The sequence below is a fragment of the Notamacropus eugenii genome, chromosome 6 (assembly GCF_028372415.1).
Source record: "Notamacropus eugenii isolate mMacEug1 chromosome 6, mMacEug1.pri_v2, whole genome shotgun sequence".
NCBI classification, from domain to species: Eukaryota; Metazoa; Chordata; class Mammalia; order Diprotodontia; family Macropodidae; genus Notamacropus; species Notamacropus eugenii.
The window spans coordinates 212,841,347-212,864,157 of NC_092877.1; positions in this window are offsets into that span (position 1 = coordinate 212,841,347).

Genomic DNA, 22,811 nt, shown 5'->3' on the forward strand with positions numbered 1-22,811 from the left:
TAAGAGTCATCACCTCAACAAGTGGAGTGGAATGTTTGCTTTGGCTAGAACATATTAGAACAATGGTTACATGGACCAGTTTTCACTTGTTGACTGTCCTTTTCCAAATTCCTTGCAGACTACCCCAATATCTGTCATGACACTAGTATGAGCATGTTATAATTTAATTAGTCTATTAGTTAAAATTTACTCTCCAAGATAAATTATCAAGTGACCACCTAATCTTATAGACAACACCTTTGCAGATCACCATTAAACGTTAGAAAAATATTGGAGATGATACATCCTTATCTCTTATATGTTGACCTCTATTATGTTCCATTCCAGAGAGTAATATTTTCTGATGCTATCCTTTAATTCTGAAAAGATGCTTGGTTTAATGTTCTTACACATTGATGAATGGTTCTCTTGTGTTCTGGGACTGAATCCTTACCTCTCCTATCCTTGTATTTTTCCTTAGGATATCTTGTTCATTTCTGTTTACTTATATGCCATCACATCACTAGAATTCACTTCTTATTTATTCCTTCTTATTAGCAGTCACAGTATTATATTTCAATCTTATTACTCCTTTCTATGTATTCTACATTCAAGGCCAACTAGTCTACTCTCTTCCCCTGAAACACACCATGGCTTCCCTGCTCTGCGTCTGGGCTCATGGTATTTCACATTCCCAGAATTTTCTTCCTTACCTTCTTCCCCTATAAAATTCCTACCAACCTTTTTTTAAAAAAAAAATTATTTTTAGTTAACAACATTCAGTTCCATAAGCTTTTGAGTTCTAAATTTTTTTCCCTTCCATTTCATTCCCCCTCTCCAAGACAGTGTGCAATCTGATATGGGTTCTACAGATGCATTCATATTAAACATATTTTCACATTAGTCATGTTGTAAAGAAGAATTATAACCAATAGAATGAACCACACGAAAGAAAAAAAATGAAACAAAATAAAACAAGAAAAAAAGAGAAAGAGTAAATAGTATGCTTTGATTTGCATTCATATTCCATAATACTCTCTTCTCTGTATGTGGATAGTACTTTTCAACATGAGCTTTTTGGAGTTGTCTTAGAACCTTGCATTGCTGAGAAGAGCCAAGTCTGTCAAAGTGAGTCAGTCATCATACAATGTGTCTGTAACGGTGTACAATGTCCTGCTGGTTCTGCTGCCCTTACCCAGCATTGCTTCATATAAGTCTTTCCAGGTTTTTCTGACATCTGCCTGTTCATCATTTCTTATAGCACAATAGTATTCCATTTATTCACATACCAGAACTTCTTTAGCCATTCCTCAATTCATGGATATTTGTTCAATTTCCAATTCATTACCACTACAAAAAGCTGCTATAAATATTTTTGTATACATATGGGTCCTTCTCCCATTGGTATGATCTCTTTGGGATACAGCCCTAGAAGTGGTATTTCTGGGTCAAAGATTATGCGTATTTTATAGCCCTTTGGGAATAGTTCCAAACTGCTCTCCAAAATGGTTGCATCAGTTCACAACTCCAGAAGCAATGCATTAGTGTTCCAATTTTCCCACATCTTCTCCAGCATTTATAATTGTTCTGTTTTGTCATGTCAGCCAATCTAACATGTATGAAGTGGCACCTAAGAGTTGTTTTGATTTGTATTTCTCTAATTAATAGTAATTTAGAACATTTTTGTATGACTATAGATAGTTCTAATTTCTTCCTCTGAAAACTGCCTATGCATATCCTTTGACCATTAAGCATTTGGGGAATGATTTGTATTCTTTTAAATTTGAACAGCTTTCTACATATTTTAGAAATGAAGCCTTTATCAGAGTCACCGGTTATAAAAATTCTTTCCCAGTTTTCTGTTTCCCTCTTAATCTTGGTTGCATTGACTTTGTTTGTACAAAACCTTTCAACTTAATGTAATCAAAATTATCCATTTTGCATTTCATAATATTCTCTGTCTCTTGTTTCATCATAAATTCTTCTGTTCTCCATAAATCTGACAGGTAAACTATTTCTTACTCTCCCAGTTTGCCTATAGTATCAGCCTTTATATCTAAATCATGTACCCACTTGGAGTTTCTTTTGGTATATGGTATGAAATATTGGTCTTTGCCAGTTTCTGCCCTACTATTTTCCAGTTTTTCCAGCAGTTTTTGTTAAATTGTGAGTTCTTATCCCAGAAGCTGGAGTCTTTGGATTTATCAAATAGCGGATTACTATAGTCACTGACCACTGTGTCTTGTGTACCTAATCTATTCTACTGATCCATCATGCTATTTCTTAGCCAGCACCAAGTAGTTGTGAGGATTACTTCTTTATAATACAATTTATTATGTGGTATGGCTAGGCCACCTTCTCTAGTATTTCTTTTCATTAATTTCCTTGATATCCTGGAACTTTTGTTAGTCCAGATGAATTTTGTTGTTATGTTTTCTAGCTCTATGAAATATTTTTGGTATGGCACTAAATAAGTAAATTAATTTAGGTACAATTGTCATTTTTATTATATTAACTCAGCCTACCCATGAGCAATTAATGTTTTTCTAATTGTTTAGTTCTGACTTTATTTGTATGGAAAGTATTTTGTAATTGTGTTCATATAGTTCCTGGGTTTGTTTTGGCAGGTACACTCCCAGATATTTTATAATGTCTACAGTAACTTTAAAAGGAATTTCTCTTTCTATCTTTTACTGGTGGGCTTTGTTAGTAATGTATAGAAATGCCAGGGCTTTATGTGGGTCCTACCAACCTTTTAAAGATCATCTTAAATCTCCTTTATTAAATTTTCCACAGCCTCCGCATTTGGTAGCAACCTTATTTTTCCCCCAATCTCAAACACCTAGTGTGAATTCTAGCTATTTTCCCTCATTAGCTCTCTACTAGATTGTAAGTTCCATGAAAGAGAGACTATCTGAGACCAGATCGGAATTCAGGAAGATGAGACTTCCTAATTTCAGGCCCAGCACTACATCTACTGTGCCACCTAACTGCCCTTTGTCAATAATAAGATTATTAGTTTAGAGTTACAAGGGGCATGAGAGGTCATTTAGCGAAGTTCTCTCATTTTACAGATGAAAAAGTTGAGGTTTAGAGGGGTTATGACTTGGGAAGGTCACACAAGTAGTATGAATCAGAGCCAGGATTCAAACCCAGATTCTCTGACTCCGAATCTAAGGTGTTTTCCACCGTACTCTGATTGGTGCTATCCTTTTTTTATAAGAATAATGGTCAGCCAGGTCTAACTTTCACTATGCCTTACACAGGGCTGGCAGATCAAGGCAGTTTCTTGGTCAATTTGATAAAAAGGTAGTGAACCTTTTTGGGGGGATTTTGGATAACATATCGTTGCAGATGTGGATATTCCCTTTGGTATCTCTTAAAGTGTGTCTTTCAATAATAGAGGTTCCCCAAGACAATTGTCTGATTTAAATTCTTGGGAGACATATACCGTGAGATGAACCACTCCTTTGAATTGTTAGCCTATTAAAAAAAGGAATCTTCACCAAAGATTCAAGCTTTTTTAGGGCTTGAACTAAATGAATTCTTAGGGGGTGGAGCCAAGACAGAAGAGTAGAAGGACTGACCTGCTCTAGCTCTTTCCCCATAACCCATAAAGTATATGTAAAAAATGACTTTAAACAAATTCTAGAGCAGCAGAAGCCACAAAATGACAGTGAAACAGATTTCCAGTCCAAGACAGCCTGTAAGGCCAACAGGAAGGGTTTATCACACAGGCTCAGAGCAGAGTGCAGCCCAGTCTGGGCCATGCAGCATGGACAGGACTGGAGCAGGCTTCAGGGTGTGGAATTGCAGGTAGTAGCTGCAGTTCCCAGATTTCTCAACCTACAAATGCCAAAGACAGCTTCAAAGATCAGTAAGACAGTGCTTTCACCTGGGTGGGAGGGGAGTGCAGTTTGGTCCCATCCCTGGCCCCAAGACAGCAGCAGCCACTGTGGCAGCAACTTCCACTTTTGGAGGCCTGGCCTAAAGACCTTGGGGGAATCAAGCAGCTGATCTGGGTGTCAGTCCAGAGTGGCAGTCCTGGGGTGAGGAAGAGCACTGGCATGGTAGAGCTGGTGGTGGTTGTGAAGAGGGAATCCTACTTGCAGTTCCAGGGTAGAAAGGAGTGCTTGTGGTTGCTCATAGGCCAGAGTACAGACTCCTCTCTCTTGTTTGTGCCATCGTGGAGGAACTGAGAACTTGCAGGTCCCTAGAGATAATTCAGAGAATAGCTGCAAAACACCTCTGAAGCCTAAGGTGGTATATACTCCACTTGACAAAGGACTCAAAAGTCTAGTAACTGGCTGGGAAAATGCCCAGAAAAGGGAAAAAATAAGACTATAGAAGGTTACTTTCTGGGTGAAAAGGTATTTTCTTCTAACCTTTCAGATGAGGAAGAATAAAGCATACTATTAGAGCAAGACCTCAAAGTCAAAGCTTCTACATCAAAAGCCTTCAAAAAATATGCAATAATCTCAGGCCATGGAAGAAATCAAAAAGGATTTTGAAAATCAAGTAAGAGAGGTGGAGGAAAAATTGGGAAGAGAAATGAGAGCAATGAAAGAAAATCATGAAAAACTAGTCAACAGCTTGCTAAAAGAGATGCAAAGAAATGCTGAAGAAAATAACATCTTTAAAAATAGATTAACCCAAATGGCAAAAGAGGTCCAAAAAGCCAATGAGGAGAAGAATGCTTTAAAAAGAGAAATTGGTCAAATGGAAAAGAAGGTTCAAAAGCTCACTGAAGAAAATAATTTTTTTAAAATTAGAATGGGGCAGATAAAAGCTGATAACTTTATGACAAACCAATAAACTATAAAATCAAAGCAAAAGAATGAAAAAATGGAAGACAATACGAAATATCTCACTGGAAAAACAACTGAACTGGAAAATAGATCCAGGAGAGATGAATTAAATTTTTTTGGTCTACCTGAAAAGCATGATAAAAAAGAGCCTATACATCATCTTCCAAGAAACTATCAAGAAAACCTGACCTGCTATTCTAGAACCAGAGGATAAAATAGAAGTGTAAAGAATTCGCTGATCACCTCCTGAAAGAGATGCCCAAAGGAAAACTCCTAGGAATATTGTAGCCAAATTCCAGAGTTCCCAGATCAAGGAGAAAATATTACAAGTAGCCAGAAAGAAGCAATTCAAGTACTATGGAAATACAATCAGGATAACACTACACTAAGGGATTGAAGGGCTTGGAATATGATATTCCAGAGGCCAAAGGAGATAGGATTAAAACCAAGAATCGCCTACCCAGAAAAGCTGAGTATAATACTTCAGGGGATAAAATGGAACTTGAATGAAATAGAGGACTTCTAAGCATTCTTTTTGAAAAGACCAGAGCTGAACGGAAAATTTGACTTTCAAGTACAAAATCAAGAGAAACATGAAAAGGTAAACAGGAAAGAGAAGGCTTAACGAATTTATTAAAGTTGAACTCTTTACATTCCTACATGGAAAGATGATATTTGCAATTCATGAGGCTTAGGGTAGTTAGAGGGAATCTATATATATTTGTAGGTGTGTATGGGTATGTATGTATGTATACATCATATATGTGTAGGTATGTATATATACATGTGTGTATATGTATAGATAGATGGATAGATAGATAGACAGACAGACAGAAGGCACAAGGTGAGCTGAATATGAAGGGAGAATAGCTATAAAAAATAAAATTTATTGTTGAATGGAATGTACTAGGAGTAAGAGAAAGAGAGAGGTAGAATGTAACAAATCATCTTATATAAAAGAAGGAAGAAAGAGCTTTCACAATGAAGGAGAAGAGGGGGGAGATGAAAGGAAATAATTGAGCCTTACTCTCATGGGATTTGGCTTAAAGAGGGAATAATACATACTCAATTGGATATGGAAATCTATTTTACCCTGCGCGAAGGCAAGGGGAAAAAGGGATAGGAGAGGGAAGAAAATAGAAGGGAGAGCAAATTGGGGGAAAAGGATAATCAGAAGCAAACACTATTGTGGGAGGACAGGTCAAGGGAAAGAATGGAATAAATGGAGGGCAGGATAGGGACAGAGGGAAATGTGGTTAGTCTTTTACAACATAACCATTATGGAAATGCTTTGCATTTTTACACATGTATGACCTATATTGAATTACTTGTTTTCCCAATGAGGGTGGGTGGGGAGGGAGGGAGAGAATATGGAACTCAAAGCTTTAAGAATGAATGTTAAAAATTGTTTTAGCATGTAACTGGAAATTAAGATATACAGGCAATGAAGTATAGAAACCTATTTTGCCCTGCAGGAAAATAGAAGGGAAGGTGGATGGAAAAAGGGTGAATGAATAATAGAAGGGAGGACAGACTGCAGGAAGGGGTGGATGGGATGCATGCTGTCTTGGGGTGAGGGGTGGGGAGAGATGGGGAGAAAATTTTGAATTGAAATTCTTGTGCAAGTGAATGTTGAGAACTGAAAAATAAACAAATTATATATAAAAAAAGAAAAATGAAATGCTTGTAGAATGATTGAGTTAGTGATTCCTCTCACTTTCCTTTTTCACCTTTCTTATGAAAAATATACAAATTAATTAGTAAATAAATATTAAATGAATAAGAAATAAAGAACAAATAAATAAATATATGGGGAGGGGACTCCAAGTTTATTAATTATGGAGGCAGATGCATGCTTATTCATCTGACCTGAAAGGGGAATTCCTGGACAAAGTTATCTTTGAACTCTAGTTAGCGGAGTGACGCATTTTCTAGGTAGCACTACCTTCAGGTTTGGGTCATTGGCGTATGAGCATGAAGGTCAACAGCAGAGGAATTTCCTAACTCTTGGCAAGGACAGAAAATCATAAATCTAGCCTCAGTGTTAGGAGGCACTATAGTAAGAAAGGCCATGATACAGAAGGGGTGAGGGGACTGGGTTTCAGCCCTCTGTTATTTCTATGTGTTATTCTGTCAGTGCACATCTAATGGGAAGAGGGATTGCCTATCTGGGAAGCTAAAATGTATTTCCTTTGCAGGGGAATCAAAGCTCCACAGAGTAGTACTATAAGGCTCAATTTGGTTTACGTATGTATGGGGATGGACAAGTAGGTGATATAGTTCATGGAGTGCCAGATCTGGAATCAGGAAAATTCATCTTTCTGAATTCAAATTTGGTCTCAGACACTAACTGACTGTGTGAACCTGGGCAAGTCACTTAACCATGTTTGTCTAAGTTCCTCATCTGTAAAATGAGCTAGAGAAGGCAATAGCAAACCTCTCTAGAATATTTGTCAAGGAAATCCCGAATGGGGTCATGAAGAGTCAGACAGGACTGAAAATGACTGAATAATGACAACATGTATAGGGATACATACAGACTTTCTGAGATGTCAGGGTTTTGTTAGTCTGCCAGAACCAAGTTCACTTTCCTCCCTAAAGGAGCCAAAAAATATGTAGTGACATGGAGGAGTGTAGGAGCATTAAAAAATGGAACCTATCGTACAGAGTGAATTGTATTAATTATTTATGGGCTATGGTAAGTCCTTTTATGTTTTCTACATTGTATATGGGTTTTTTTTTTTGCATTCTGCATTTTCTTTTGGGATAAAATAAAAGCTACCCCAAGATACATAATGATGCCTTAAGTGCCTGTACGGGAGCTAGAAATGTAGACAGGAACTAGAGTATGAAATTTCCAAGAGTAAATTCTGTATTGGGAGCATATTGGGTCAAAGCAATATTGGTATTTGAGGCATAAACAGGATTTGACCCAGTATGGCTAAACCCAGATCATGAGGTAATTAGGCCAATTTTTAAAATTTACTACAAGCTAAGCTTACCACATAGTGTTATTCCCATTTGAAACTGCATGTAATTAAAAAAGAATCCTAAATACAACATTGTACATTTAATTCCATTAAATTTCTTCTTAGTTTTCATTCCATTATTACAGAGTGTCTAGATTTTCTTTTTGCATAATGATTTTATTTTCTAGTGCTGGGATTCTTCAGCTGAGGTCTGTGAGTGTTTTCATATTTTGAAAATTGTATTTCAACATAATTATTTTCTTTTGTGATGTTAGTATATTATGTATTTAAAACATTCTGAGAAAGGATTCAGAAGCTTGACCAGACCACCAAGGGAGGATATGACAATAAAAATAAGGTTAAGAATCCCTTCTGTGATTTGAATCATTAAAATATTTGCCAAGTAATCTTCTTCTAGGTTTCTGACCCCCCAAAAATGTTAAACAAGGTAGGACCAATGACATAATCCTAAAATATGTATTTAACAATACGACATAGTAGATAGAACATTGGATTTGGAGGCAGAAAACCTGAATTCAAATTCAGCCTCAATCACTAACTAGGTGTGGAAATCTGGGCAAGTCACATGTCTGCCTCAGTTGCCTCATATAAAAAATAAGAATAATAATTACCTCACAGGTTTGCTATGAGAATCAAGTATGCATTTTGCAAACTTTAAAATGCTATATCTAAATAGCCTTATCTATATCTATATGTGTTAGTTATTACGATAATTATCAATAATAAAAAGGAAATGAGGCAGACATTATTATGTGGTAGGAAGGTTTCAACTAGTATAAGAAATTTCTATTAGAGCTAACTTGCCTTTCAATGTAGTGAGTTTTCCTTCATTGAAACAATTCAGAGGCTAAATGTACAACTGTCTGTGATGTTAGAAAGAATATTTATGTTTAAGGTGGAAAATTGAACAATGGAGCTTTTTAAATTCCCTTCTAAAGCTGGTTCTTTGAGTATATAAATATATAAGGACATATACACAGATGTCATATTCAACCTAATACAAAGTCTGATTTTCATGCTTTTAATATGCCAGTTAAGGAATAGGATAAAGTCACAAAGAAAAATAAAACTGATGCTAAAAATTTATGCTACACAATTCTCAGAGTGAATAATATACCTGCAAAATAGCTGAGTGGATTCTATATTGTGGCTCTACACATTAGGAGAGAGTATTGTTAGTTTAGTCGTTATACCCAAATATGTCCAAAGACAGAGAACTTTGAAAATTTATGTTAGGTCATTATGTTGTAATGTTAAAAAGCTCTGAGTGTGAAGTCAGAGTTTATGGGTTCAAAGCCCACTTCTTCTACTTACTGATTCTAGCAAAGTCACTCTGGGCCTCAGTTTTCTAATCTGTAAAGTGATAGAATTATACTATGTGACCTTTCTAATTCTATCATGCTTTAGGCTTAACAGTCTTGGTGAGTGGGTATGTCATAGTGGATAGCATGTAAGAGGTGGAGGCAGAAAGACACAGAGTAAAACCTCACCTCACATACTTGTTGTTTGTATAACCCTAGATATGGAATTTAACCCTCTCTAACCATCAGGTTTTGCTTGTAAAATGGGTATAATAATGTCTTTATTATACTACCTCAGAGGGTTTTTGAGGATCAAATGATATAATTTAAGTAAAACATTATGTAAATACAAAATATTATTAACCTACTTCGTGCTTATACCTTAATCTCATTTTATTACTTTTATCATGAGTTTCCTTCAGTTCATATTGTGACCTGACCACTGCTAAACTCTATTTTATTGAGAAAAAGGAAATAAAGGAAAGTTAATCACTTTCTCACCAGCATAGAAAATATGGTAAGTTCGCTCTAGGGAAGACTTGAGGGATAAAACTTTTTGAGAGCCAATAACTCTTAAGCAATATGAATTTTTCTTTTGTTTTCTTACTCTATTTAAGGTGCAAAATTGCAAGAGTTGCTATTGTGATCAGGGTGATAATGAATGAAACTGAATTTTTTTTCAATTATTAGTCCAACAATTATTCAACATAATGGTATAAATTTTTACTTTGAAAAAAAGACAGGAAGGGCAGAGCCAAGACGGTGGAGTAAAAGCAGGGACTTGCTTGAGCTCTCCCCCAAACCCCTATAAATACCTGTAAAAATGACTCTATGCAAATTCCAGAGAACCAGAATTCACAAAATGACAGAGTCAAGAACATTTTCAGCCCAAGACAACCTGGAATGTCAACAGGAAAGGTGTGTTGCACCAGTCTGACACAATCCAGTGCTAAACGTGCCAGCACAGACCAGACCCCAGCAAACCTGAAGCAGACCTCAGGCTACTGAATAATTGGCAGCTCTGGTGGTTTCCAAACTTCTCAACCTACAAACACCAAAGACAACTTAGATCAGTAGGAAAGATCTGTTGGACCTGTATGAGCAAGGAGCACAATCTAGCCCCAGCCCTGGGCAGCAGCAGCAGTGGTGGCCACAGTGGTGTTGGTAGTGGTAGCAACCACTGCCTTTGGAGCTCTCAGCCCCACAGAGAGTGTGGGGATTGAGTGGTTGATGAAAGGGGGACTAGGCATCTCTTTGCTGGCACTGAGGCAAGATTCTCTTAGTTTGCCTGTGCTTGGATTTGAGTCATAGTCCTGGGTGGTGGTCCTGGGGTGAGGAGGAGCACTTGTGTAGTGGAGCTTGTGGTGGTGGTGGAGCAGGAATCCTTTTCACAGTTTCAAGTCAGAAAACAGTGCTTGTGGTCACTCACAGACAAGAGCACAGACCAGGAGAGAAGTAACACCTCTCCTTTGATCATACTGCCTTGGAAAAACTGAAAATTTACAGATCCCAAGAAGTATCTCTGAAAACAGTTGCACAAACCCTGTGAGTTTGGGACAGTACACCCTCCACACTAGAAGCAGAGTACTACTTTAATAAAGATTAAAAAGTCAAGTAATTAGTTGGGTGCCAGGCCTAGAGGCCTGAGGGCTACCCGAGTCTTACCTTACCTGTCCCAGGTCTTCGGTTGGCCAAACCGGATAAACGTATGAGAGAAGAGACTTTCCGGAGTCGAACAAGGATTAGGCTTTATTCAGGGTCCTGGTTACATGTGCAGGGGGAGCTCTTCCTTAGGAGGGAGAGAGAAATCTCCCAAGGAGGCAAAGATCTTACAGTAAGAGATTGGAAGCAGAAGTGTAAGTGGGGAGAGAGGGGGAGGGGAGAGCGAAGAGAGGAAAAACGGAGCCTTCTGTCCTGTCAGGGCCCCTCCGCGCTAAGAGCGCCTTCAGGCTTTCCTGACCCTAATTAAACTCTTCGGCTGCGTAGTTTGCACCTGAATACCGTGCCTGTTAGATAACAATAGATGTGCCCAGATCTGGGACAGTCTCGAGGGCGGGGATGCTCCTCCCATCACGTTTCTCACGGGAAGAGGCGGAAATACACGAGATAGCTCGGTCTCACTCCTCGATTCCCTGGTGTTTTGTGGGGGGCCTCATGAGAACTCTAAGATTTAGAAGTTCCCACCTTTACCCGCCTGAGACTGTCCACATGGAATTGAGCTTCCATCCCCAACAGTTGGGAAAATGAGAAAACTGAGGAAAAAACCTCAGACTATAGAATCTTACTTTGGTGACAAAGAAGATCAAAAGAAGACAGTAAAGTGAAAGGTCCTACATCTAAACCCTCCAAGAAAAGACATGAATTGGCTCAGGCCATGGAAGAGCTCAAAAAGGATTTTGAAAATCAAGTAAGAGAAGTGGAATAAAAATTGAGAAAAGAAATGAGAGTGATGCAAGAAAATTATGAAAAACAAGTCAAAAGCTTGCTAAAGGAGACCCCCCAAAATACTGAAGAAAATGGCACCTGAAAAATGGAATAACCCAAATGGCAAAAGAGGTCCAAAATGCCAATGAGGAGAAGAATGTATTAAAAAGCAGAATTGGCTAAATGGAAAAGGAAGCCCAAAAGCTCACTGAAGAAAATAATTCCTTAAAAATTAGAATGAAGCAAATGGAAGCTAATGACTTTATGAGATCAAGAAGTTATAAAACATAAACAAAAGAATAAAAAATAGAAGGTAATGTGAAATATCTCATTGGAAAAACAACTGATATGGAAAATAGATCCAGGAGAGATAATTTAAAAATTATTGGACTACTTGAAAGCCATGAACAAAATAAGGAGCCTGGACATCAACTTTCAAGAAATTATCAAGGAAAACTGCCCTGATATTCTAGAACCAGAGGGCAAAATTGATAATGAAAGAATTCATCAATTACCTCCTGAAAGAGATGCTGAAGGAAAACTCCTAAGAATGTTGCAGCCAAACTCCAGAGCCCCAGATCAAGGAGAAAATAACCCAAGCAGCCAGAAAGAAACAATTAGAGTATTGTGGAAACACAATCAGGATAACACAAAATCTAGCAGCTTCCACATTAAGGGATTGGAAGGCTTGGAACAGGATATTCCAGAGGCAAAAGGAGCTAGAATTAAAATGAAGAATCACCTACTCAGCAAAACTGAGTATAATCCTTCTAGGGGAAAGATGGATATTCAATGAAATACAGGTCTTTCAAACATTCTTGATGAAAAGACCAGAGATGAATAGAAAACTTTCAAATATAAGATTCAGGAGAAGCATGAAAAGGTAAAAAGAAAGACAAATCATTAGGACCTACTAGAGTTGAATTGTTTACGGTCCCACATGGAAAGATGATATTTGTAACTCACGAGACCTCTCTCAGTACTAAGATAGCTGGAGGGAATATTACATACATACATACATATATACATACACACATACATACACATCCATCCATCCATATACATCCATCCATATATATATATATTGTGTGTGTGTATGTGTGTGTGTGTGTGTGTGTGTATAGACAGAGGGCACAAGATAGTTGAATATGAAAAGATGACATACAAAAAATAAAACTAAGGGATGAAAGAGTAGAAGAAGATAGGGAGAGATAGAATGGGGTAAATTATCTCACCTAAAGAAGACAAGAAAAGGCTTTTACAGTGGAGGGGAAGAGGTGGGGAGATGAGAAGGAATGTGTGAACCTTATTCTCATTGGATTTGGGTTGAGGAGGGAATAACATACACACTCAATTGGTATAGAAATCTATCTTGCTCTACAGGAAAATAGAAGGGAAGGGGATAAGAAAGGGGTTGGGGTGGTGATAAAAGGGAGGGCAGTTTGGGGGTTACTCAGAATCTATGCCATCTTGGGGTGAGGAGAGGGGAGAGAGGGGGAGAAATTTGGAACTCAAAATCTTATGGAAGTGAATGCTGAAAACTAAAAATAATTAATAAAAAGATTACAACTTCAAAGAAAAAAATGATAAACTAGAAACTAGCCAAACAATTTTGATGAACTCTACCTCTTAACCTAGGGACAAGATCTTTAATATCTTATTTCTCAATCTTTTTAGCTTTTCAAGCCGAATGGTTCCTGTTGTAAATGGATGGCTATTTATAAACAACCCTGGCCAAATGCAGTCACTTATTTTTTTCCATTGTTGAGCATTTCCAAGTTAATTTCCATGTTCTTTGGAGCTAAAATGTCTGTTCATTTGTGTGTGTTACCTGAGCTCCATCCCTGAAGTGGCCCTCTCAGCCTGTGCACAGCCTTATTATTCTGTCTGTTGTAAGGCCAGGCAAAGGCTGGCTGATCTTAAAATAGATTTATGTAGGCCATTCTGGAGGCCTGACTCCCTGGATTTTTTCCATTCCTCCTTGATCCATTCTTTCCTTAGGAAATCAATGAAAAATTCAGCGTGTGGCTTATACTGGCTGCTAGTTCAAAGGTTTGTTTACTACAGGACTTTTAGTAAATCATGACTAGTGCTATATGTTTCTGGTGGCAGTGGAGCTGTTTTAAAAATGAGATGTACAGGAGGACTCTTGAAAATAAGAGCTAACAAAGGCAAAGTTCTTGGCTGGATGTAACAAATCAGAGTTTATAATGCAATGAACTTGCCATAAATAGCTTCTTGTGTAACAAAACAAAATTGCACAAATCTGGGCTTAGGAACTATGAAAGGTTTCCAAAGCAGTGAAATGATGCATGGCCCTCAATCCATGAGAGCAGAAAAACTGCTGACAATCCTTCACAAAAAATTCATTGTGATAATGTGCTCGGAGTTAACCAATAGTCACTTTTTGTATACCCAAAACCCAAAGAAACAGAGATAACTTCCTTAATCTGACAGCCCTGAAAATTCCGGATACAAAGAAAATAAATAAGATTTAGCATCTTCCTACTTCTGTATAGATTGGCTTGTTCTCACCTTCAGGTCCAGTAGATGATTGAAAACCTTTATCAAGTTTTTCCAAGTTTTTCCAGGGTAGCTGTTCAACAAAAGCCTGAAGGAAAGCTTGTCAAATTCTGGTCCCTCATAGAGGAGAGGCAATGGAATTAATATTAGTCAATAGGACTTGAGGGAAGAACTCTCTTGGGGAAAGAAGACTGGATACAAGACACAATGGGAGAATAAACCTGAAATTTTCATGGGTCAAGTCAGAGTTCTTCAGACTACGGAAACCACATGGCAAGACTCTTCATGACAGTGCTTTAAAAAGCCAGGAAAGCACAGTAGGGAAAAGCAATAAACATGACCAAGGTGGCTTCCTAAAAATCTGAAGTTCTTCCTTTAATTTTTGGTAGCTATACATTCTCTTTAGTCCTTCATGCCAGTATTACCATGATATTAATTACCATCCTTTCTCCTAGAATACTAACTGTTACAAAACCTCTACGGCATGTGTGTTGTGAACTAGTGTTCCTTTCCTGTCCCTGATCCCATTTTTTCCCAGGATAATAAATACTGGAGATAGTCATGATGTCTGCATATTTCTATGAGACTGGGTTTTTAATTTTTCTTCCAGTTATGATTAACAGAGGTAGGAAAAAAAACCAGTAAATGTGGCTGGAAAGCAGAGGCACGCATTATAATGAGGTCTGACTTTACCATCTGAGTGATAAGCAAGAAGTCTATAGTCCCCACCCACCTCTTCTCAGAAAGGTTTATCAGTCTGAAAATTATGGGAAAACAGCCAGAGTTCATCTCTTGCACTTTGGAACTTTCCAGGGAGTTGTCTCTCCTTTGGATTTTACCTTGACATATTGCACATCACTCTTGATAATTTCAAACTTTCTCATGTGGTTATTGAATGTAGGAACTGTGTTAATTGAGTTTAATATTGGGAAAGACTAGGGGAGAAACTTAGTGTTTTTGTAAAGCACTCTTTTGGGAGTAGATGTGTGAATCATTATTTTAAGGAAGCTCCATGGTGTAAATAGTTACAATAATACTAAATATATAGCATTTACATAGAGCTTTGAGGTTTTCAGACAAAGATATTATTATTAACTTCCTTATAATAGATGAGGGAACTGAAGCACAGAGAGGGTAAGCGATTGGCTCAGTGTCACACAACTTGTAAGTGTCTGAGGCTAGATCTGAACTTAAGTCTTCCTTACTCCTTGCTTCCTCACTCCAAGTCTAGCACTCCATCCACTGTACCATGCAGTTGTCAAAAATAAGGTGACTCAGTCATCTTGAAACAGTCTGAGATACAGACCAAGGGCTCATCTTGTATGCTCTCTGATCATAAAACAGAGGGTGACAGTATGGAAAGGTCTGTCTTTATATAGATAGTTGTCAATTCATCATTTCAAGAACAAAAGAGAAATTTGGGACCTCAGTCAGTGGTGATATAAGAAGGGAAGCTATGGAACTAGAAAATGTATTTCAAGACATTTGAAACAATGGTCTTGTTGGTAGTAGAAGGTCCTGCATAGAGAAAGGATGTGATTGTCTTGGTCAAAGTACTTACTGTTACAAAAGTGGCATCACAAATTCTTGGATGAAGACCTGTTAATGCATTTCTGGAAAGGGGGAATTTGGAGCTTTTTTTTTTAGCAAAACTTGCTTTTCCTTTGGAGTCTTTCTCTTGAGTACATGCTTCAAAGGACTCAACACAAGGAAACAGCATGATCCAAAGAAAAGAAGATCAGGTTTATAGTAAATTAAGTTGGTTTCATCACTGTCTCTATTTTTTCCTAACTGAGACTCTTGAATGGATCTCAACCATGTTTTTATAAGCCTCAGTTTCCCCATATATAAAATGAGGGAGTTGGAATAGACCATCTCCAAGATTACTTCTAGTAGTAAATCTATAATTTTCTGATGTGACATAGCACCAACGCAATACCCACAGCAGCCACTATGGATATGCAGATGTATTTCCAATGTAAATTCGCAAATTATAGACTCCCTTCCTGAAAGAAGAAACCAGAATATTTATTCAGATACCAGGAAGTCAATTCCATCATGGTAACATTACCCATAGAGGGAGGACTGCCAATCTCAAGCCTTCCCTCCATCAGGTCTCCCCACAAACAAACTCCCTTAGCAAAAATGCTCCTCTCTCACCCAGGTTAGTTGCTCTGCTCTGCTCTGCTCTTTCTGCTGACTCTCTCTCAGTTCCTCCTCACTCTGTCTGCTCCACCCACTTGACAAGCTTCTCCCACTATGGGCTTTATGTGGTCACATGGATCTACTAAAGGGCAGGGAAGATCTTCAAATTACCTTAACATTACGTATGGGCAGAGATTGTAACACATTAAGGTCTATTGAATGTCCAGTGTATAATATTTTCACCTAGTATACGTGGTCCCCAACTGGGCTAGAGTTGTAGAGGCAGAGCACTATTCATTAATATTCATAAAGGGAGTCCAATTATGGACAGAGGTACAGAGACTGTCAGGAACTGATTACCTTTAGATATGGCCACTAGACCAGCTTGGAGTGTGACCCTCTGGCCTTTGGGAAATGTGTCTTGTGTCTGCTGGCAGTGAGTTAGATCTAGTCAATCTGTGGGATGGATTACTACACTGAATTCACTGGACTTGATGCTCTCCACAATTCAACTTGACTTTGGAGCTAGACTCATAGGACCTCATAGAACTGACATCTCATAGGACCATGCTGTCTCCTGTTGGGTGACTTGCTTTACTAAAAGATGTCATTACAGATGGCAATTGGGAAAGAAAATCTCTCTGCTCCATGCTACACTCTAGAATAATGTGTTCATCCTTCGTTGCCAAAGAAGAGCATGCCATCAGAGAAATAATGACATGACTTGCACTTGACTTTGTTTTTTGAGTGAGGGAGGGTTGTGCAGGTCACCAGCCTCACTTCTCCTCCAGAGCCATCTGAATCCAGTGACCAGATATTCATCAGGATGACTGGAGATGACCCAGGATGAGGCAATTGAGGTTAAGTGACTTGCTCAAGGTCACACAGCTAGTGAGTGTCAAGTGTCTGAGGTGAGATTTGAACTCAAGTTCTCCTGTGCTGGTGCTCTATCCACTGTACCACCTAGCTGCCCCACACCCTAGAATATGACTAAAGGGAAAGACAAAAAATAATCGCTTATTTAAAACAGGGATTCTTACCCTTAGATCTATAAAGTTGATTGCTTTTAACACTTCAGTAGCTGTATTTTGATATAATTGGTTTGCTTTGTAATCCTATTTAATTTATGAGCTTATTCTGAGAAGCATTATTCTGAGAAAAAGATGCCCATAGGCTTCATGAGACTACCAAAGAGGGCCATCTTACAAAAAAAAAAAAAAAAAAAAAAAAGGTTTAGAATCCTTGCTCAAAAGGGTTTTCTCATACGTATCTTTCTTATCTACTGCCAGGAATGACACTCTTGAAAATATGAAGCTAACTACCTTGCTTTTTACCCAATGGGCACAGCTGATTCTCTCAGCCAATCATAATATTGCTGTGTGCAGCTTTCATTTAATGTCCAAGACCCTATAATTCTCTTAAATTGACTAGTGAGCCTCTTCATACTACTTCTTAAAGTAGTAAAGAAGTATAAATTCTTTATACTTCATTTATAAACAAAAAATTGAACACAGTTTCACACATTATTTAGCCAGTAAAATATTATTTCATAATCTACAAATTAAATCACTCAAGGTTTGAAAGAATCAGAACTTGAACTCTTCATTGTCTCTCTTACCTGCCCACTATATCCCATGATTCATCAAGCCCATTATTAAACCAAGGGGATTAAATTAATCAGGTCTCTGCTGATCACTCTAATTCCCCAACACAAGGCGGGGGCAGTAGCCATCATTATCACTGGTAGAATTGAGTCCATAAAGTTTACACAGATCTCTTTTTGTTGTCATTGTTGAGTTATTTTTGTATTATGATATATTTGTCCATTTCTAGGGTCAAGTATACTACAAAAACTGATCAATCTGAGGAGAAAAAATTGTTTTGACCTTATCACTTATGGCGAGTATGTTAACTAGTTTGTAGAGGGTCTCTCTCCAGGTTAGACTTACTAGCTATCAGGAAAAAACACTCCAGTTTGACGCATGAATGAAGATAGGACTTAATTTTGAAAACTGGTAGTTTAGTTTGGGCAGGTTGCTGACAACTCTCTCAAAGTAATGCATTATGGACAAGCCTTAACAGACCCTTCCTATACACCAGGATAGCAGTATTCCTTAACAAGACCTAAGTAGTGTCCAAAGTAAGTGTTGTCTATTATGATTCTTTGCACTTTTCAAAACTGTTACATCTGGAGGTTGTCCATTTCAGATGAAAGGAGGGTCTCCAAGTCTACTGAAGCTACTGGTAGTACCCTAGATATTTATTTAGTAAATGAATGTATCAGAGGTTTCTAATCTCACACCATAAGATATAACAAACACCACTTCAGTCCAAGATTTGAGTTGTTTGTGAGAGTGGATGTCTAGTGACAATACTTACCAAGCTAAAAGTCCTGGGAAGTTTTCCATTTACTTGCTAAAAGGAATTGAAGACTGTACTGTGCTACCAGTAATGAGGGCAGTTGACTCCAATAGCTTCTGGAATTATTCTATCACTTTTTGCAAGACTACAAATAATCCTCAGAGTGTTTCCAGATCTGGAGAGCATTGCTGAAGTGCTGTGGTTTCTGGGATTCCCACTGGAATGCTATTAAAATGCCAAGTGGCTCAACTACTGCCAGAGTCACTCATGGGGTAAAGTGTTGGGTTTGAGTATGGGGAAATGTTATCAAATGCCTGATTTTCAAGAAGTCGGGATTGATGCATGTTCATATTTAAGAGCAAGCTTTCACCTATGGTGCTAAAGTAGAAGAAATGCCAACTCAGAGCAGCGTGCATTAGCATATCAAATCTAGAAGGCAAGATAACAGTAGGAAACAACTTGAGGATCTATTTTTTTTTCCAAAGCTGAATCACTGGGTCTTCCTGAACAAATGCTACCAGGATATTTGAAAGAATTTACAAAATGATAGCTTGTCCCATCAATTTCTTTAATCCTAGCAGTTTTCTTTTACGGTAGCAATGTCCTTCTCTCTCTGTTGTGTTCACATTGCCATGGGACCAAATGCTTCTTTCTTTAAAAAATTCGTTACAACTTTTAAATTTTATTTTCTTCCTAAACACTGTCTTCTATTGAGTAAAGAGTGAGTTGTGATGGGAGTTTCACCTTAATTAGTATTTATATTGACTGATTTTTTTTGGAAGTACTTTCTTTTCATTAAAACTTTTATTATGAATTTTAAAAACATCAACAAACACAAGCATTTCAATATACAAATAAGAAGATAAAAGGATGTTTCAATGTGTCTCATTCTGAACTTTGTTTGATGTTTTAAAAAATGTTTTAGTGATGCTCTGTTCTTTTATGACTATATCACTATCAGCTCCCCTCTCCAGAAAAGTCTCTCTCTCTCTCTCTCTCTCTCTCTCTCTCTCTCTCTCTCTCTCTCTCTCTCTCTCTCTCTTTCTGTCTCTCTCTCTCTCTCTCCTGCTCTGTCTCTGTCTCTCCCTCTCCCTCCCTCTCTCTCTCCCTCCCCCTTCTCTGTCTTTCTCTCTGTCTCTCTCCCCCATCTCTCTCTGTCTCTCTCTCTGTGTCTCTTCTCTCTGTCTGTCTCTCTCTCTGTGTTTCTCTCTCCCTCCCCCCTCTGTCTCTGTCTCTGTCTCTCTGTCTCGGTCTCTCTCTGTCTCTGTCTCTGTCTCTCTCTCTCTCTGTCTCTCTCTCTCTCTGTCTGTCTCTCTCCCTCTCTGTCTCTCCCTCTCCCTCCCTCTCTGTCTCTCTCCCTCCCCCCTGTCTTTGTCTCTGTCTCTCTCCCTCCCCCGTCTCTCTCTCTCTCTCTCTCTCTCTCTCTCTCTCTCTCTCTCTCTCTCTCTCTCTTTCTCTCTCTCTCTGTCTGTCTCTCCTCTCTCTCTCCATCTCTCTCTGTATATGCACATATATAGTATGTATTTATATTTCTTTGTTTTATTAACCTTTCTCTTACCACATTCAAGGATTTTTTTTTTGAGAAAAAAAAAAGAAGCCTCAATTCATCCACATGTGGTCTGGAAGATCCAATTCCCACACTGGTCAAGTCCAAAAACGCTGTCTCTTTCTGACAGGCATTCTTTTGGATTTGCAGTTTGTCATTGAGTTAGTCAGTTTCAAGCATTTTAAAGCTGTTTTTCTCTATGATGTTATTATTGTATAAATTGTTCTCCTGATTCTTACTTTATCCTTCATCAGTTCATCCAGGTATTCCAAGTTTCCTCCAAGATTGTTGATTTCTCATTTCTTATTCGACAATTTGTTTTGCCATTCACCAATAGAAGGACACCACCTGGGTTTCCAATTTTTGACTGCCATGAAAAGAGCTACTGTAAATATTTTTGCCTATATAGATTCTCTCTCTTTTCTTCTTCCTCCTCTTCTTCTTCTCCTCCTTTTTCTTTTCATTTCTTTGGGGTATAGGCCTAGTGCTGGCATCGCTGGCTCAAGGGACATGTGCAGTTTAGTTAAGTACTTTTGGGGCACAGTTCCAAATTGCTATCTAGAATAGTTAGTCCAATTCACAACTCCACCAACAATATGTAAGCATATAGCCTCTAATGACTCCTGCCAGATATAACTACTTTGGCCACATGGTGTAGGCATTCTTTCTGTTTCTAGTTTTTAGCTTCACCAAGAGGCCTTTGCTACCATGGCATCTCTTATTTTTATTATCTTCTGTTTTCTCCTAACTAATCCAACATTTGTTATTTTTCTCTTTTGACATCTTTGTTAGTGTGATGGGCATGAGACAGAACCTCAAAGTTACTTTAATTTGTATTTCTCTAGTTATTAGTCATTTAGCGTACTGGTGTCAAACTCAAGCAGAAATGGATCCCTGCAGACTGCATATTGGCTAAGAATATTATGTATGTTGTGTCGTATTTTTTTTCTTAGGCATTTCCCAATTACACTTGGTTCAGGCCACACAGGAGTTTTGCAAGCTGCTTGCTGTCTGAGGGTTGTAAGTTTAATATTTATGATTTAGAGCAATTTTTCATGTGGTAATTTTAAAAAATTATAAATAGTATCTATTTTTCCCCAGTTACATGTCAAGAAAATTTTTAGCATTCACTTTTATAGGATTTTGAGTTCCATATCTTTTCCTCCCTCATTCTCCCTTTCTTTTGAAAATGGTAGGCAGTTTGATCTAGCTTATACATGTATTATCATGTAAAAAAAATGTCATATTAGTCCCAGCTGTAAAAGAAGAAATATCAAAAGAAAAAAAAAACATGAGAAAGAATAAAGTGAAAAAAATATGTTTTGTCTGCATTCAGAGTCCATCAATTCTTGTGATGGCAAGCAAAATAGGATCTTTTGATGTTGTTGTCTTAGTATAATCAAGTACCTGATTGATTCTCGCTTTTATCAATAAACTCTTTACTTGGAGTAAAGTATAGAAACAAAGAGTTTCTTTAACTAGAAACAGTACATGTATCTGTATTGTTAATGTGATTAAAGATCTTCTCCAAGCATTAATGGACCTGCCCCATTAAGGGGAGTTTGATCAGGGAAGATTTGTAAGAACACTCAAAGCTTTTCTTAATGAAGCACTGATTCTCAAGGACTGGGATGCCCTCTGGCTCTAAAAAATGTATAAATACTTTGAGGCTAAGGTTTTACTTTGGGGCTTAGTTTTCTGGTAAGAAGGTTTGAGTGCCAGAGGAGGATGAGAACCTAGATATCATGCTTCCTTCTCTGGTAACGATGGTCAGACAGTTGTACCAGTCTGTTGAATTATGTTCAGTCAGAGGAAGCCATGTCTGTTGATTACTTTGGGGCTTACTGACTGGAAGTGTTTGTTTGGCCAGATGAGAACTCTGGGAAGCCACTAAGGAGCCCCTCTCACCCCTGGCTTTGAAAACCCAGATGTTGTGTTTCCCTTTCTGGTAACTATTGTCAGACAGTTGGGGTCCAACTGTCTGTTGAATTCAGCCAGAGGAAGCCATGTCTGTTGATCTTCTGATTTCTCTGTATTTTTTTTTTTTGAAATTCAGTGTGCTGACTCCCTGAACTTACTGAATGATATGTGTACTTGGTTAAAGGAATGATACATGTGCTTGATCAAAGTGATTGTTTACTCCTTGAAAATTGCTTTCCTTTTATGAATGCAGATCTAAGAACCTGAGATAGCAGGTCCTCCGGTGTATGTTGAGGTGCTTACTGATACAGTTCTTTATCTGGATATGGATAACATTTTCCTTCATGAGTCCTTTGTACTTGTCTGGGATCATTGTCATTCATAGACAAGGCTGAGTCATTCATAGATGATCCTCACACAAAGCTGATGATAGTGTATGCAATGTTTCTGCTCATTTTACTTTGCTTCAGTTTGTACAAATCTTTCCAAGTTTTTCTGAAATCTGCCTGTTCATCATTGCTTATTATACAATAATATTCCATTATATCCATATACCACAGCCTGTTCAACCATTCCACAATTGATGGATATCATCTCAGTTTCCAACATTTTTCCCCCATGAAAAGGGCTAAAGTAAATATTTTTGCATATGTAGATCCTTTCCCCTCTTTTTATGATCTCTTTGGAATAAACACCTAGAAGCAGCATTGCTGGATCAAAGGGTATGCACAGTTTAGTTGCCCTTTGGAAAGAGTTTCAAATTGCCCTCCAGAATGGCTGGATAAGTTGACAGCTCCATGAACAGTGCATTTAG